The 17983-nt window shown below is 34.6% G+C and overlaps 1 protein-coding gene across 4 annotated transcripts in view; it reads left to right on the top strand.

The window, feature by feature from the left end:
• The window catches only part of CFAP299 (cilia and flagella associated protein 299), a 492010-nt gene that overhangs the window by 133689 nt on the left and 340338 nt on the right, over positions 1-17983 (top strand). The window lies entirely within an intron of this gene.

Here is a 17983-nt window from a genome sequence, read left to right as displayed (position 1 = left end):
TAATTTAGTATAAGTTAATGGTATTATTTTTCAAGTTATACAAGCTACAATGAGAATAATAAAATTTTTACTTGAGAAGTTGCCAATCACTATTATCCACATTTATTAGAATATACTAAAGGAGAATTAATTATATTATCCCATGTAAGATATTAACTGAGAAACTTTAACCCATATATGTTTAAATATGATGGAGGAAAAGAGAAGGGAGTGTGGAAGGGAGAGTGCCATGAAATAATTAAATTTCTTGTCATGGTGAATGATGTTCCCATGAATTTCTACTATAGACTTATTGTTGAAAACATCAATAATTATTATGAATCCCCTTAGAAATATACTTTCCATGTATGGAACAAATTTCTTTCATGGTCAGAAAGATGGCTCGTGATTTCAGTTTAACATCAATTCAAAATTACACCATATTATAGAGGAGGAGAGCTTAGGGCACCGGTAGGCCATGAACTTTTCAGACAGTAATTTAAAACCAACGTTTTAGAACTGCATTTTAAGGAATAGGCTTTGCTCTTTGATCATGTTATTAATCTTTCAGGAATTTAATAACACTTAAGCCAATTTTACAATTTAACTAAGAGGTAGCCAATAATTAAATAAACTTTAAATGTCTGTAATAGCATGATGGGAAAAGAGAAGAACCAGAGTGGATTAGAGTTTTAAAAGTTTTAAATTCCTTGGGTCAATAGGAAGAGAATTATTGGCATAAAAATGGGCTTAATTCAGGTGAATTACCAAAAGGAGACTGGCCAGCCACTATGAAATTAAAATGATTGTATAAAGCCCACTAGTCCCTTGATGCTGCAGTTGAATCCCCATAAAAGCATTAAGCCTATCACCTACTTGGTGATTATTTCCCTACCGTTTTCACTCCTTTCTCTTAGTTTCACTTGCCTTTTCAAATACAGTATAGTTGTTTAAAAAAAAAAAAAAAAGAGTGTCATATCATTTTTAGGAAAAAAGAAAATCTAACAGAGCTAAAAGCATGACTACTTCAAAGTTCAGTAACTACATATTGAAGTTGCTGGAATAAGTTTAAAAAAGTAGCAATTTAAATTCACATTTATTGTATTAAAGACTAATTTGTCTTATTTCCAAATTTAACTTGATGAAAACAGTTTTCTTAATATAAAGGGAACAAAGTGTTAATGAATCACCTCAATCTACTCAGGACTATGTCTGCTTTAATACAAAAGAAAAAAGTCCTGCAAAGCAAATTCTTTTGCCTGAATGTCTTTTGATTTTGTAACATTCAAACATCAAAATTTCATGCAGAAACTATAGCATCTTACTCTGCTAAGAAAGAAAATGATCTAAATTTTTTTCTTTAGAAACTTTTGTTTTAACTTTAACATCCAAAGAAATATTTTTAAACCAAGCATTAATTGTTTATCTGCCCCAACCAAGTACTTGTCCAATAAATGAGATTTCTTGAGGGATGCAAGTGACTGGCTTGAGGGAAACATCTAGAAATATGTTTATACATAGAGGCTATTAAAGCATGTCATTATGTTAAAAGCTGAGATTCTTGTTGAAATAAATGGTCACCACACTGCATTGTTGTAGAAAAGCCCAACATTATTATCTTAGTTATGTTTTAATTGGACTAATTTTCTACATAATTGCTCTACTTTCCATTTCATTTTGTCTCTATAGGCACAAACTTTCTCTTTGACAAGAAAAATTGGCAAAAACTTGGCAGCATTTAGAATAGCCTGCCTATATCTTGAAAATTGCATAATTTGTATTATTTTCCTTATCAGAATGCTTATAATTAGTTTGTGTGCCAACAATTGAGATAGGAAAACTTTAAATTTGTTTCTGCTTAGCTTTCTAATTGGAATTAAAAGAAAATGTGATGTCACAGGGAGTTAGGGAAATAAGCTGTGATAACATGAACTATATAAATAATTCCTTTGCATCATGAAATCTATGCAACCCAATAAAACTGCCTTTCTTTTGTGGGGGCTTAATTGTGGACTTAATAGTAATTCATTATTCTTGTGCTGACATGCCGATCCATTTATCTGTTCATCTGATCATTTAACAATATATTAGAAATCTTGTATGTGTAACTACATCTGGGATGTAGTTGGAGGACAAAAAGAGTTTAATATAAAGTCTATGCTGAAGGAGCTTATGGTTAAGTGTAAATGACAGGTAATTTACATGATGGTAACACAAGAAAGAAGATAAAGTCAAAACCAATGCATTAATTACTCTAGGGGAGCAAGATATGATACCTAATGGGGGAACAGGAAATTTGATCATATTCAAATTTCCTTCAAGAAAATAGTTGTCCTCCCAAGGCTTATAAGGAACTATAAGGGTTTAGAACAGGCCTTCCCAAGATGTGCCACTTTGGCAAGTGAGTTATTTTGAGCTGAAGGTAGTTAAGACCCTTCAGGCTCGAGAGAAACTACTGCCCCTCTCTTAACTACTAGAATTTAAATTGGGGATTTTTCCCGTAAAAAAGTGTTATCACCAGAGTTAAACTTTATCTAAGTGGTCCTATCTATATGGCAGTGCAAACATCTAATTACCAAACATCTGCTCTTCTCACTGTCCTGTGAGTGACCCTCCTGTCCTTGGAAGCCCCAGTCCCCATCCCATCCCTTAGCTCAAGATGGCATATGTACTTCATTTACCTTTCTGTCTTTGAACTTCTCGTGTATATGGGGTCTCAGACCCTCTCACGTATGTGGGGTTCCCATATGTATGAATCACAAGTTTGATTTTTTCCTGTTGTTCTGTCTCATGTCAATTTAATTCTTAGACCAGTCAGAAGAACCTAGAAGGGTAGAGGAATGTTTTCTTCCCCCTTGATAGAACTCTGGTTATAAGGTTTAAAAGTCAGTTAGGAAGGGAGTGTAAAGAATGTCCTTCAGTTAAGTGTTCTTTCCAGTGAGTAGTTAGCACGTTATCACAGTAGCCCATCACAGTTCATATTCACAAGGCGAGCAACTGTGTTTACCTTTTTTTTTTTTTTTTTACAACTCTATCTTCAGCATGGCCTGAATGTAATAAGGGCTCAATAAATATTTACCAAATGAAAGAGTATATTAAGACAAAAACAGATGAGTTTTCATTGGATTTGGCAATAAGAAATTATTTGTAAATTTAGTGACATCTGATTTTTTGCTGAAATGTCTAGTTTCACCATTTGCTGAGGAATAAATGAGAGGTGATTAAATAGATGCCTGTATGCAGCAGCACTTTCAAACTTTTGATTGTGGAGTAGGAAAGAAACTGGATGGCGTAAGAATTTCTGTTGTTTTAGATCAGGAGGAACTTAGTATGTTGAAATGCTGGTGAGAAGCCTCCTGAAGAGAGATAAGTAATTAACAGAGCTAGATCCATGAGAAGCTGTCAGAGGGATGATCCACACCATGGGAAGAGAAATTGCCCTTATCTGGAGGGCAAACCCCTCTCCCACTATAACAGGAGAAAAGACAGAAACCATGCATGTCGGTGCAGTTCAGTTTATACGTCTGATGGCAGAAAATTGAGGGATTTCTATCGGCTTTAATTTTGTTTTGTAATGGTAAGGTTATTACTTTATATTGAACAAGAATGTAGCCAGAGCTTTGAGATGAGTGGAGATACTTTGAAATGGCTGCATGAGGACTGGAAAGAGAGCATTTACTAGTGATACCTGGAAGTATTCCTAGATGGCAATAAGTGAGCTATTGATGTTGGAGGCCACAGATCTTTAATGACACTACTTATTTTCTCTAGCAAAGTACAGCTTTCCAGGTATTGGAGGAAGACATTCAATTTAAATCAAGGAAGATATAGTGTAGAGACAAGCCTGGGAGTTGACATAGTAAGAGTGATTGATATACTGTACTATGGAGTTGAATATGGGAGGAGATCAAGCAGTGATGTGATTAGGCTATTTGATAGGGAAAAAGCAGCAGTAGAAATTGGGTACCTCACTAAGATCTAAGACTTGGTGCAAGGCTGGGGAAATGCTGAATGGTAGAGCTAGGATAATGGACAGCTGTGGTTGTTTGAGTCTCAGGTTTGGCAGTTACAAGGGATGACAAATCTAGGGTACAAACATGAGAGTTGGATGGTAAAGTGGAGTAGAAGTGAGGTTCACTGAAGATGAGGAAGGAGAGGAACTGAGAGATTCAAGATAATGTTGGTGTACAGGAAATAATGCTGACAGAAGTGCAATACTGGTGATAAAATAAAAATTAATTTTGTCTTTTTCATCTCTGTAACCCCACTTTCTAGTATATATACTAACACTAAGCACTCTGTTACTATTTATTGAACAAATAAATACATTTGTAGTTACTAAAGCTTTGAGGATTAATTAAGATGTTTGAATTAGAATTCAAAGAAATTGAGGACAGATTGGAATTGGCCAAAATCAATGAGATGTAATTTAACATAGGGACCAATATACAATTTTAGCCTCATGTTCAAAAGGTCAGCCACCTAAGAATGGATGTAGTTGTGTGGTGGTGAGCCTGGCTGAAGAGCAGCTCAGGACTAGAAAATGTAGGGGTTTTGATTGACCATAGCCAAATATCTGTCAGCACTGTCATGCAACGGCCCCAAATCATGGATCCGCAAATATATGTTGCACACTAGAAGTTACAAAAACAAAGTGAGTAAGAGCCCAGTAACCTATCTGTCCTCAGAGTTCCAAGAACAAAATTTTATGATTCATATAGTGTAAGAACTTTAGTTTGTGAGTTTTGGGATGGGCCAGGACAGAGAGAGATGCAGAAGAGCGGTTTTCTACCCCTTACCTGCCTCCTCATCTCCATTCTAGGCAACCACTAGTTTGGGGTCTCACTGGAAAGCTGGCAACAGGTATTTGGAGACAGCATGAAAGAAGCACATGTTGACTTTTAAAGTTCTTTAAAAGCTCTTTATTTAATTTTTTATGTGTTCACTCTGTTTTGAGTACTTAATATGTTTAATTATGTAAATTACACAACCAGAGAGAAATAAGTGTCTAAAACACTGGGAGGGGCATTCCTTAACTCATTTTATCTCCCCTGAGCACCAAAATACTGACCTTACGAGCTAGGTGGGGTATATTTAACAGCACACTTTAGAGTTAGTTCACTTGGTCCTGTTCTCTGTCAGCATTCTATCTGTGATAACATTTCTCTGATACACATGGGAAGGTTATATTTTACTCTGATATGCCAAAAGAATTTACTTATTATTTAAGATATTTTTCCTTAAAATTTTCTCCTTTACTTTTAATATGTAAGTGTCAAAACATTTGCCAAGAAAATAGTGACATCAGAATCATGGCAGCATAAGATGTTCCTCATTTTGTCCCCTCCATGAGAACAAAAACTGGGCATTCATTCATCCACAAACAAAACTGCCTCTGTGGGAGCTGTGGGATCCAGTACCATTTGCCAAGAGACCCAGGGTCTCACCCACCTGTGCATCAGGTAATAGACTAACAGACCTCAGTACCAGCTGTGGACCTGCAGTAGCCTGTGAACCAGTTCCAGCCCCTCTCGGCAGTGGTCCAGAGCACCTGGAGAACACTGACTTGGGCAGTCACCCATGGAGGGACAAGAGAGCCTTTGTAGAATTCCAGGTTTCCAGAGAAGAAGTTGCACTCTGTTGGAGGGGGAAAAATATGACTTACTGAATTGGAGTGGATAAGAAGAACAGCTTGACTTTGCCCATATCGCCCCTCCCACAAAGCAGCACAGCTTAGGCCTAAATGAGACCCAGATGGCCTGAGATTTCTCCCATGGAGTAAGGGAGAGCAGGTGAGTGACTGCAAGCCTTCTCCAGCTTTGCAGGATGCTGCCAAGAGACTCATTTCTCTCTTATGGCACCCAGGGTCCTAAACTTGGAGCTCCATGACTGAGGAAAAGAATATTGGGAAAGAGGCAGATGTGATTCTGAGAGGGTATTAAAGGGACATAGTTTCTAATGACTGCATAGTGGACTCCATCAGGAAGATTGCCCACAAACCACTGGGGAAGTCTCATATGTGAATTCCCGCAACTGGCCCATTAGGCATACACAAAACTTGCATGTCTCCTCTGACTTTGCTGCTGGCTCCCTATGCTCAGTCCAGAAAGCAGGGAGCATAGCTTCATTGGAAGACTAATAAGCATGCACAGAAAGCAGGTAGGATCTGTGGGCCAGGGGGAAAACACAAAAAAGTCCCATGGTAGGGCTACCTTCAGGAGAACAAAAGAGAGGCTATCAGCAACCAGCCTGGTGTATTGTAGGATTGAGAGAAGACATACAAGCTTAAGAATTCTGCCACAATGGGAGCAAGAAGCGTGGAGGAGGTATGTTCATTCAAGGCCTGAGAAAGCCTCAGAATCTCTTACAGGACTGATGGAAGGTATTGCTACCCTGAAGTCAGTTAATAAAGATTGGAGGAGGTGACTGCTAACTCAGATGTGAAGGCAGCAACACAAACCTCCAAGAAGCAGGAAAAACCATGGAAACATTATAAAAGGATTACAATAATCTTCCAGTAACTGAAGACAAAGACATAGAGATCTGTGATTTACCCAACAAAAAATTTAAAATAGCTGTTTTAAGGAAACTTAATAAACTATAAGAAAAATGCAGAAAGGCAATTCAACAAAATGATGGACACAGTGAGAAATTTAACAAAGAAACAGAAATCCTAAAAAAGGAACCACACAGAAATTCTGGAGTTGAAGAGTTCAATGAATGAAGTAAAAAATGCAATAGAAAGCATCAAGCACAGAATAGACCAAATAGAAAAAGAATCTGTGCATTAGAAGATAGGAACTTTGAAAATACCTGCATAGAGGAAAACAAAGAAAAGGTAATGAAAAAGAGTTAAGAAAGTCTAAGTGATCTATGAAAAGTTAAATCACTATCAACAGAATCAATATGTAGATTATTAGAGTTCCAGAAAGAGAAGAGAAGGAAAAGCGGGTAGAAAACTTATTTAAAGAAATAATGGCTGAGAATTTCCCGAACCTGGGGAGAGATTTAGACATACAAATTCATGAAGCAAATAGATCATCCCATTATTTCAATGCAAAATTATCTTCTCCAAGGTATATCATAATAAAACTGTCAAAAATCAAAGACAAAGAGAGAATCCTAAAAGCAGGAAGAGAAAAAAATTATAACTTACAAAGGAACCCTCATTAGGCCATCAGTGGATTTCTTAGCAGAAACTTTGTAAGCTAGGAGAGAGTGGGATGATACATTCAAAGTGCTCAGAGAAAAAAGTTGTCAACCAAGAGTACTCTAACTGGCAGAGTTATCCTTCAGAAGTGAGTACATAATTGAAATTAAGTTGTAATCAGTATAAAATAGACTATCATATTTATTAGATGTTTTATGCAAGTAACCACAAAATGATAACTGATAATAGATTCACAAAAGATAGAGAAGGGAATTCGACCATAATTAATTCACAAAGAAAGGCAACAAGAAAGGAGGAAGGAACATGAAATATATTAAGCAAATACTAACACATCTGAAAGGAGAAACAGACAGCAATATGATAATAGTAGGGGACTTTAATACCTGATTTTCAACAATGGGTAGATCATCCAGACAGAAAAACAACAAGGAAATCCTGGGCTTGTACCATACTTTAGACAAAATAGACCTAACAGATATATATAGAACATTTCATTCAACAGCAGCAGAATACATCTCCAGAAATCTTCCCAAGTGCACAGGAAGCATTCTTCAGGATAGATCATAAGATATGCCACCAAACAAGCCTTAGGAAATTTAAGATTGAAGTCACACCAAGTATGTTTTCTGACTACAGTGGTATGAAACTAGAAATCAACAACAGAAAGAAAATTGGGAAATGTACTAATATGCAAAAATTAGATAACGTATTCTTCAACAACCAATGGGTCAAAGAATAATTCAAAAAGGAAATCAAAAAATATCTTGAAACAAATGATAATGGAAATGCAACATATAAAAAACCTATGGTATGCTGCAAAAGCAGTTCTAAGAGGGAAATTATAGTAATAAACACCTATATTAAGAAAAAATAAAGCTCTCAAGTTAACACCCTACCTGTATGTCAAGGAAATAGGAAAAAAAAAAAAAAATCTAAGCTCAAAGTGAGCAGAAGGAAGGAAATATAAAGACCAGAGTGGAAATAAATGATATAGAGACCAGAAAAACAGTAGAAAAGATCAAAGAACCTAAGAGCTTGCTTTTCAAAAGGATAAAATTGGCAAACCTTTAGCTACTAATAACATTGAGAGAAGATTCAAATAAGTAAAATCAGAGGTGACAGAGGACACATTACAAATGATTCCACAGAAATACATAGAATCATAAGAGACCACTATGAACAATTGTATGTCCAAAAATTGGATAAAGTAAAAGAAATTGATAAATTCCTAGAAACATGCAGCTTACCAATACTGAATCATGAAGAAATAGAAAATATGAACAAATAATGAGTAAGGTGATTGAACCAGTCAATCAAAAACCTCCCAACAAGCAAAATCCTAGGCCCTGTTGGTTTCATGGGTGAATTCTACCAAACACTTAAAGAAGAATTGGTGTTACTCCTTCTCAAACTCTTCCAAACATTGAAGAGGAAGAAACACACCCAAACTCTTTTTATGAGGCCAGGATTACCTTGATACCAAAGCCAGATAAGGACACTACAAGAAAAGAAAACTACAGACCAATACCACCATGAATATAGATGCAAATTTTCTTAATAATATATTAGCAAACTGAACTAAACAGAACATTAAAAGGATCATACACCATAATCAAGTGGGATTTATCCCCAGGGTGCAAAGATGGCTTAACATATGCAAATCAATAAATGTGACACATCATATTAATAGAATAAAAAAATCATATGATTGTTTTATTAACAGATGCAGAGAAAGCTTTTGACAAAATACGGCATCTTTCATGATAAAAACTTTCAACAAAATGAGTTAGAAGGAACTTACCTTAACGTAATAAAGGCCGTGTATGGCAAGTTCATAGCTAACATCATACTCAATGGTAAAAGATTGAAAGCTTTTCCTCTAAGGTCAGAAACAAGACAAGTGTGTCATTCTCAGCACTCTTTATTCAAGAAAGTGCTGGAAGTCCTAGCTAGAGCAGTTAGGCAAAACAAAGAAATTAAAGGCATCCAAATCTGAAAAGAAGGAAGATTCTCATTATTTGAAGATGATATGATTATATATATAGAAAATCCTAAAGACTCAACCAAAAAGCTGTTGGAACTAATTGAGGAATTCAGTAAAATTTCCATATATAAAATTGACATACAGAAATCAGTAGTGTTTCTGTACACCAGCAACAAAACATCTGAAAGTAATAAAGAAAACTATCCCATTAATGACAGAATCAAAAGCAATAAAATACCTAGGAATAAATTTAACTAAGGAGGTGAAAGACCTGTACAATGTAACTACACAAGACTTTGATGAAAAAAGTGAAAGGGACACAAAGAAGTGGAAAGATATCCTATCTTCATGAGTCAGAAAAATTAATATTCTTAAAATGTTTGTACCACCCAAAGCTATGTATAGATTCAGTGCAATCTTATCAGAATGCCAATAGCATTTCACTCAAAAATAGAAAAAAAAATTTCCTAAAATTTGTATGGAACCAGAAAGATTCCAGATAGCCAAAACAATCTTGAAACTTAAGAACAAAGGTGGAGGTACCACCCTTCCTGATTTCATATTGTACTGCAAAGCTACAATAATTAAAATAATGTGGTACCAGCATAAGAATAGGGACATAGGCCAATGTAAAAGAATAGAGAGCCCAGAAATAAATCCCCAAATTTATGGTCAACTAATATTTTAAAGGGGAGCCAAAAATACTCAGTGGGGGAAAAGACAGTCTCTTCATTAAATAAATGGTGTTGGGAAAACAGGATAATCACATGTAGAAAAATGACATTAGACTCCTGCCTTGCACTACTCACAAAAATTAACATGAAATGTATCAAAGACTTAAACGTAAGACTTGAAACTACAAAACTCCTGGAAGAAAACATAAGGAAAAAGTTCTTTGACTGGTCTTGGCAGTACTTTTTTACATATGACACCAAAAGTATAAGCAACTAAAGCAAAAATCAGTAAGTAGAACTACATCAAACTAAATGGTTTCCCACAGGAAAAAAAAACAATCAACAAAGTGCAAAGGTAACCTATGCAGAAATTATTTGCAAGCCATATGTCTGATAAAAGAGGGTAACTCATGCCACTCAATAACAAAAACAGCCTGAGTGAAAATTGTGCAGAGGATCTGAATAAACATTTCTCTAAAGGCAACATACAGATGGCCAACAGGTGCATGAAGGTGCTCAACATCACTGATATCAGGGAAATGCAGATTAAAACCAAAGTGAGATATCACCTCAAACCTGTTAGAATGGCTCTTATCCAAAAAACAAGAAATAGTTTTTGAAACAAGTGTTGGCAAGGATATGGAACAAAGGAAACCCTTGTACACTATTGATGGGAGTGTAATTTGATGCATTTATGGAAAATAGTATAAAGATTCCTTTAAAAATTAAAAATAGAATTATTATATGATCCAGAAATCCCACTTCTGGGTATATGGTCAAAGGAAATGAAAACAGGGTCCCAATGACTGCACTCCCATGTTTGTTGAAGCATTATTCACAATAGTCAAGATATGGAAACAACATAAGTGTCCATCAAAGGATGAATGGATAAAGAACTTGTGGTATATACATATATAATGGTATTCAGCCATTAGAAAGAAGGAAATTCTGCCATTTGGGACAACATGGATGGACCTTGAGGGCATTACGCTAAGTGAAATGTCAGACATCAAAGATAAGTAAGTGTATGATACCACTTGTACGTGGCATTTTAAAAAGCCAAACTTGTAGAAATAGAGAGTAGAATGATGGTTACCAAGGCCTGCAAGCTGGGAGAAGTGGGGAGGTATTGGTGAAATGGTGCAAACTTCCAGTTAGAAATTAATAAATTGGCAGGAATCTGATGTACAGCACGGTGTCTATAGTTAACAGTACTGTATTATATGCTTGAAACTTGCTAAGAGAGTAGATCTGAAATGTTTTCCTCAAGGAAAGGAAATGGTAATTATGTGACATGATGGTGGTGTTAGTTAATGCTACAGTGGTAATCATTTTGCAATATGTAAGTTATCAAATTGACACCTTGTACATTTTAAATGGACAGTGTTTTATGTCAATTATATCCCAATAAAGGTGGAAAAAGTTTTTCATTGATCATTATTAAACATTCCCCTGAGGCAGTAGCTCAGCTGTAATACAGATTCACCAAATCACGCCTCAGTAGCACGCAGGTGCAAGGTACTGAGGTCAGCCTTGTGTGTGAGAAGATGAGGCCTGGATGATACATGTCTACACAAGCATAAGTGATGGCTGGCAGGAAACACCCAAGTCATTCGTACTTTCAGAAAGGTGACTTTAAAGATAGTAGAATTACAGACACATTAAAAAAAATAAAACTATAGCTATAATTGTGCACATTTAAAAATACTTTATGCTGGTTTTTAAAAATTATAAATTGATTGTGTTCTAACTTATTCTACCAATGATTTAAGGCACCATAGAGCAAGCAAATATAATTTAGAAATAAGAAGGAAAATGAATAAAAAATGAAAGATAAATGGAGCTAGGACTCTGACTTCTATGAAAACACATATCTCAGATTGCTTTGCTGGTGACTAGTGGGCCACCAATTTTAAGTTTTTATCAGTTAATGAAAAAAGGAGAAGCACAGCACAAACTAGTGGTTACCAGTGGGGAGATGGAGGAGGAGCAATATAAGGGTGAGGGAGTGGGAGGTACAAGCTATTGGGTGTAAGATGGGCTCAAGGATTTATTCAACATGGGGAAGATAGCCAATATTTTGTAATAATGGTCAATGGAAAGTAACCTTTAAAAACTATATTAAATTTTTTTTTAAAAAAGGTGAACTCAGAAAAAAGGAATCATGTAAGTAAAGAAAAAAAATAGAGAAAACTTTTGCCATTAAAACAATGACACTGAATATGTGGATAAAAGAAAGTCTTATGATCACTTGAAAACTTAAAAACAGTACAAAAAATTAGATATTGATTACTGAAATGATGAAGATTTTTAGGTTCATTCCTTAAGGATTACACTGGCAGGAACCAGTTCTTGCATATATTGCTCTTAAGTAAAACTTTCACCAAATGATCGGACTGGGTAAAGATTTCCCCTAGACACAATAAGAGATAAATTTTACTCTAATCCTTCTATGGCTCTCACAAAATTGATGTTCACTTGAATATTTACTCTTTGATTTAAGTTGCAGTGGTTTCTATTTCTATTATGTGAAACTAACGTTTTTATACTTCAATTTTATGAAATACAGTCTTTGGCTATGACGAAAGTAAGAGAATAGTTTTATTTTAACATGCATAAAATGTCTTGTTCTCTGCCAAATATTTTATACTTTTCTGAAAGTGGTAAATCACTTAAGTAAAATATTAAACAGTTATTTTACCACTTGGAGAACTTTTCCTCAAATAAAAGGTAAATACAACAAATAAGTAAGAAGAATTTCATAAATAGTCTAGTGGTTGCAGGACAGCTACCTAAAATTTTGAATTTCATACCCAGCTCTGATTTTTGTCACTGTATATTCTTGAACACATCTGTACTATGTGTACTGTATTCTACACTCATACAATGGAAATCCATCTTGCCTAACATGAGATATTTTCAAAAGAGAGAATGATAAAAATACCAATTATGATATTTAAACAAAATACTATTTATCACTTTAAATAAATTTCAAAGAATGCCCTAAATCATTGTAGAGGCAGCTGAAATTCATCCAAAATGAATAAGACATCAGATAATTTGCTGACCGAGTCTGTATTAGACAGTGTAACCTTGAAAACCAATCCATTCATTCAACAAATATTTAATAAACGTCTGCTTCTCCAAAACACTGTGCTCTTTTCGGTGCCAAAATAAAATTATGATGACATATTCTCAGCCCTCAAGGAGTTTATAGTCTATCAGTAGAAATTAGACTAATAAAAATGTATTAAAATGAGAACTTAAAGCAAGTTCAGGAAGTAATAGGAGTTGGAGAAAGGGGAATATAGGTATGAAGTGTTTTTTAAGTAAACAAAGTAGATTTTGACTTCCAGTATGTGAACTGAAGACTGCCAAGAGATAATTTTTACTCAAAAATATCTCCCTCATTATCACTTTAGGTCTCAAAGGCTTTTACGTTATTAAGATTTAATAACCAGTTTAATTATTAAACACAAATATTTTGGAAATGTAACATTTTCAGATCTAATGATTTTTCTAGGGTGCCATTTTTGGTACCCTAGCAAGTGAAGAATCTTGGGGTAATGGGAGGTAGAACATGATATTGAAGAACAGAAGAGCACGTAGAGATTCTAATCCTATATGATACTTTTCTCAGTACTCATTTCTCCCAATGAGGTCCTGTTTTATGTGGCCAAAAATAGGATGCCAGCCCAGGAACCATGACTCTTAAGGGTCGTTGCTTACCAGAACGTATTAAGGTTTCCCAACAGAGATTCCTGCCTGCCTATCTGCCAGAACTTTGATAATATTATTAAGACTCTCATTGGTGATTACTTGCCCCAGAATGGGTGACTTCCCTGGACACCTATCACCTGCCCAGTGTTACTAGAATTTGTTTTCTTAATATTCTAAATTTTCCTTTACCTTTTTACTTAAATCCATTAAAAATGAATATACGTCCCGCTTGGAATTGATTCTTCAATATTCATTATATTATTTTGATTCACTCTCATCTCCCATGAAAACTGAGTCATTCTGGGCTCCTCCCACAGTTCACTCCCAATTTTTGGTCAATTGCTCACATATACCAATTTTACCTTATAAATATATCCAGAAAGTTTCTCTCTTCTATCCATCTTTAATGGCATTTCCCTACTTCCACTCTTCTGTACCATTGCTCTGACCTTGGTTTCCTTAGGACTGCCTTAACAAAGTATAATAAACTGGGTGGCTAAAACAATAGCCATTTATGCTTTCACAGTTCTGGAAGCTAGATGTGTGAAATTGAAAGTGTTGGTAGGGTTAATTCTTTCTGAGACCTCTGAGGAAGAATATGTTGCATTCCTCTCGCCTAGCCTCTGGTGATGATCAGCAATCCTTTGGCATTCCTTTGTTTGTAGATGCCCTTCTCCATTTTCTGCCTTCATCTTCAAATGATGTTCTACCTCTCTCTTATAATGATATTGGTCATATTGGATTGAGTCTATCTTACTCTAGTAGGACCTTATCTTAATGAATTATATCTGCAATGACCCTATTTTCAAATAAGGTCATATTCTGAGGTACTGGACGTTAGTACTTTATTATATCTTTTGAGTGGACAGAATTCAACCCATAACATCTCCTAACTGAAATTCTTGCCTCCAGGCTAATATTGTCTTTAGCTATAACTTACATACGACTGCCAAAATAGCTTTTCTAAACTGAAAATCTGATCTGTCAGTCTGTTCCTTAATGATATTTAAAGAATTTTTGTCATATATACAGTGAAGCCCAAAATCTTTAATGTGGCTTGGAAGTCCTTCGTGGATCTCTCCAGTTTCAACCCTTATTTGTCTTAAGCTGTAGAAGTCCCCTACTGCTGAGTTTCCTTGAATATATCATACTTTTTCTTGTCTCTGTGTGTTGTCTTATTCTCTCATCTTTATTCAGAAGTTTCTCTTTTTTCCCCATTTCCTACTTAGCTGGTTTTAAGACCATCTCAGGCATTAACTCACCAGAAAGACTTTTGAGGGTCTTCCTCTTCCCCTATGCTAATTGGGAGCCATCATTGTAATTGCTCCCACACTTCTTAGTATTTCTGTCACTTATGGGTGAAGTCCTTAAACAAAGCAAGAGCCAAGCACAAGCAAGAATTTTATAGACCTAGTGCAAATATGATCCCATGAGTTTAGTTTGACACTAACACATAAAGTTTAAGCTTTGTATATAATCGTAGCACATTATTGGATCTTGGCTTTTGTTTATTCCATATAGTCTTTCACAATAATGTATCTTATATCTCAGAGCCATTATTTGTTGCTTTGTTCTGGTCACTTTCTCCAGGTGAGTTCCTAAAAACACTTGGGCAACACTGGGTAGGAAGACAGAAGCAATCACGTGACACCTGAAGGATTCTATTTATTATGCATTTGTGCTGCACCAGCTGGGAGCAGGGTTAAGTTTACATCTTTACTCTTATCCACCATAATGTGGCACTTATTCAGTGTATCTTCACATTTTACGTTTTGAACTTTTATGTGTGACAATGTAATGTAACAGCTGTGGATATAGTTAACTGCAGTGGCATTTACTTGACTAATGAAAAGAAACATGACATTTTATTAAAATATTCCCATATCATTAAAAAAGAAATAACTTATTAAAAGTGTAACTCATAAATCTCTCTTACTTTCCGTGCAAAAAGAAATCTGCTTTTGCCACACATGTGTGTTGAAAACTGCTACTGAAAATTATTTTACATTCTGCCTACATAATTGAGGACCTTTAGAGCCTCCTTCACAAACTACCCCATAATTATTTCTTTATTTTAAAAAAATCACATTGTGTTTTTCTAAATCTCTTTTCTTTATTCTGGCTTTTATCCAGTTTGTCCTTCAATCATATTCAAGGCCTTTTGAGGGAAATATTTTAAAAATTCATTAAATTCTCTATATCATTTTCTATATGTCATTCATATTGGAAAGTTTATGTTACTAAATCTATTTTTGAGGAGAATTTTAGATATACACATGTATGTAGAGAGAATATGATTAATCTGTTTTTATTTTTATTGAAGTATAGTTGATATACAATATTGTGTTTATTTCTGGTGTACACATTATTGATTCAGTTACACATGTATATATGTTCCTTTTCTTATTCCTTATCATTGTAGATTATTACAAGATATTGAATATAGTTCCCTGTGCTAAACAATAGGACCTTGTTGTTTATTTGTTTTATATACAGTAGTTAGTATCTGTGAATCCCAAACTCCTAATTTACCCCTCTCCTCCTTTTTACCCCATTAACCATAAGTTTCTTTCCACATCTATGAGTCTGTTTCTGTTTTGTAAATAAGTTCATTTGTGCCACTTTTTTAGATTCCATGTGTAAGTGACATCATATGATATTTATCTTTGTCTAACTTACTTCACTTAGTATAATAATCTCTGGTTGCATCCATGTTGCTGCAAATGGCATTATTTCATTCCTTTTTATGGCTGAGTAGTATTCCGTTGTGTGTGTGTGTGTGTGTGTGTGTGTATCACATCTTCTCTATCCAATCATTAGAAACTAGCTCTATTTACTGGAATTTTTCAGGTCAAAGTTATTTCTATTTTTTATTAGAAGTTTTTGTATTATAGTTTTGCTAAAATATTTTATTATAAAATAATATATATTTATTTTAGAAGTTAAAAAATAAAATTGTGTTAAATGAAAAGCAAAAGTCTCTCTGTCTACACCCTTAATTCACTCCTTCGAGTAAGCTATTGAAAATGTTATGATAGTCTCTCTTTGAGATATTTTTTAATAGCAAATGTATATAATTTTTATATATGTACACATGCATGTACTTTTTACATATAAATGGAATGACATAAAGTATTTTGACCTTGTATCATTTGCCAGTATATTTCAATTATCACTTCATTTGGTGGATATAGATTTACTTCATTACTATAATATATGGATGCCCTGTAATTTATTTAAATAGGTTTCAGTTGGTGGACATTTAGATTTTTCCCAATTATTCACCCTTATCAAAATGCTACAGTGAATATCCTTATATTAATATCTTTGCTTTCTTTTACTATAATTATATGGTAAATTCTGAGAAGTGGATTCTTGGGCTAAACTATATATATATTTTAATTTTAATAGGTGTTACCAGATAGTCCTTCAAAAAACTTTTACCAATTTACATTCCTAAAAATGGGCTATGAGATTTGAGTATAATAATCTATATTCAACTACCACAGGATCTTATCAAACTTCTTTTTTATCTTTTCAAATTCGCAAATGAAAAATGGTACCTCATTATATTTTTACCTGTACAGTTGACCTTTGAACAACACAGATTTGAACTGTGTGGGTCCACTTATACATGGATTTTTTTCAATAAATGCATACTACATTATTACAAGATCTGCAGTTAGTTGATCTGTGGATGCAGACCTGCCCATAAAGAGGGCTGAATATAAAGTAAAATGCTGATTTTTCAACTGTGTTGAGGGAAGTTGGTGTCCTTAACCCCAATGTTGTCCAAGGGTTTACTGTACTTAGTTAATTTTGAGTGATGTTGAATAACTTTTCATGTGTTTATTTATTACAAGAAAATTGATCAACCATCATTAAGACCAACTAGTAAAACTCAAGGATGTCTTTTGACCTCCAGAAGACTTTTCTTTTTATCTATGCCTAGAATATCATGTTCGAGCACCCCCTATGACATGAAGAATGATGTGTAGATTTTTACTTGGGAACAGATGAAATATTTTGGATTCACATTGGACCAATAAAGACTGAGAGAAGAATTGATTTAAACTTCTAAGACCATGGATACTATGATAAATTGAACATAATCTTATTCACTATGATGAAATGCTATAATGTGTTCATTATTGGGTGAATGCTTTTATTGGCCAGGCATGTTAGTTAAGAATGGAAATTGACTTGGGTGATTTTTTTTATATTAATCCTCAGATATCTGAGACCATAGTAATAGGAATCAAATCATACACCACTGAGTTTTACAATAGCCAAGCCTTGGGATTAACACTGGAACACTCACTTCTCTTGAAACTCAATAGTGGATGAGATCATTGAAGGAAAGTACAGCTTAGAAGGGGACAAACTCTGGAAGATCTCAAAGTTTTATTAATACAGTACTCTCTCTTTTACTTTTCTTGCAACTCTCAACTTTAT

The sequence above is a fragment of the Camelus ferus genome, chromosome 2, assembly GCF_009834535.1.
Source record: "Camelus ferus isolate YT-003-E chromosome 2, BCGSAC_Cfer_1.0, whole genome shotgun sequence".
Classification (NCBI taxonomy): Eukaryota; Metazoa; Chordata; class Mammalia; order Artiodactyla; family Camelidae; genus Camelus; species Camelus ferus.
Note: the sequence above shows the minus strand (reverse complement) of the source record. Positions and strands in the feature narration are given on the sequence as shown.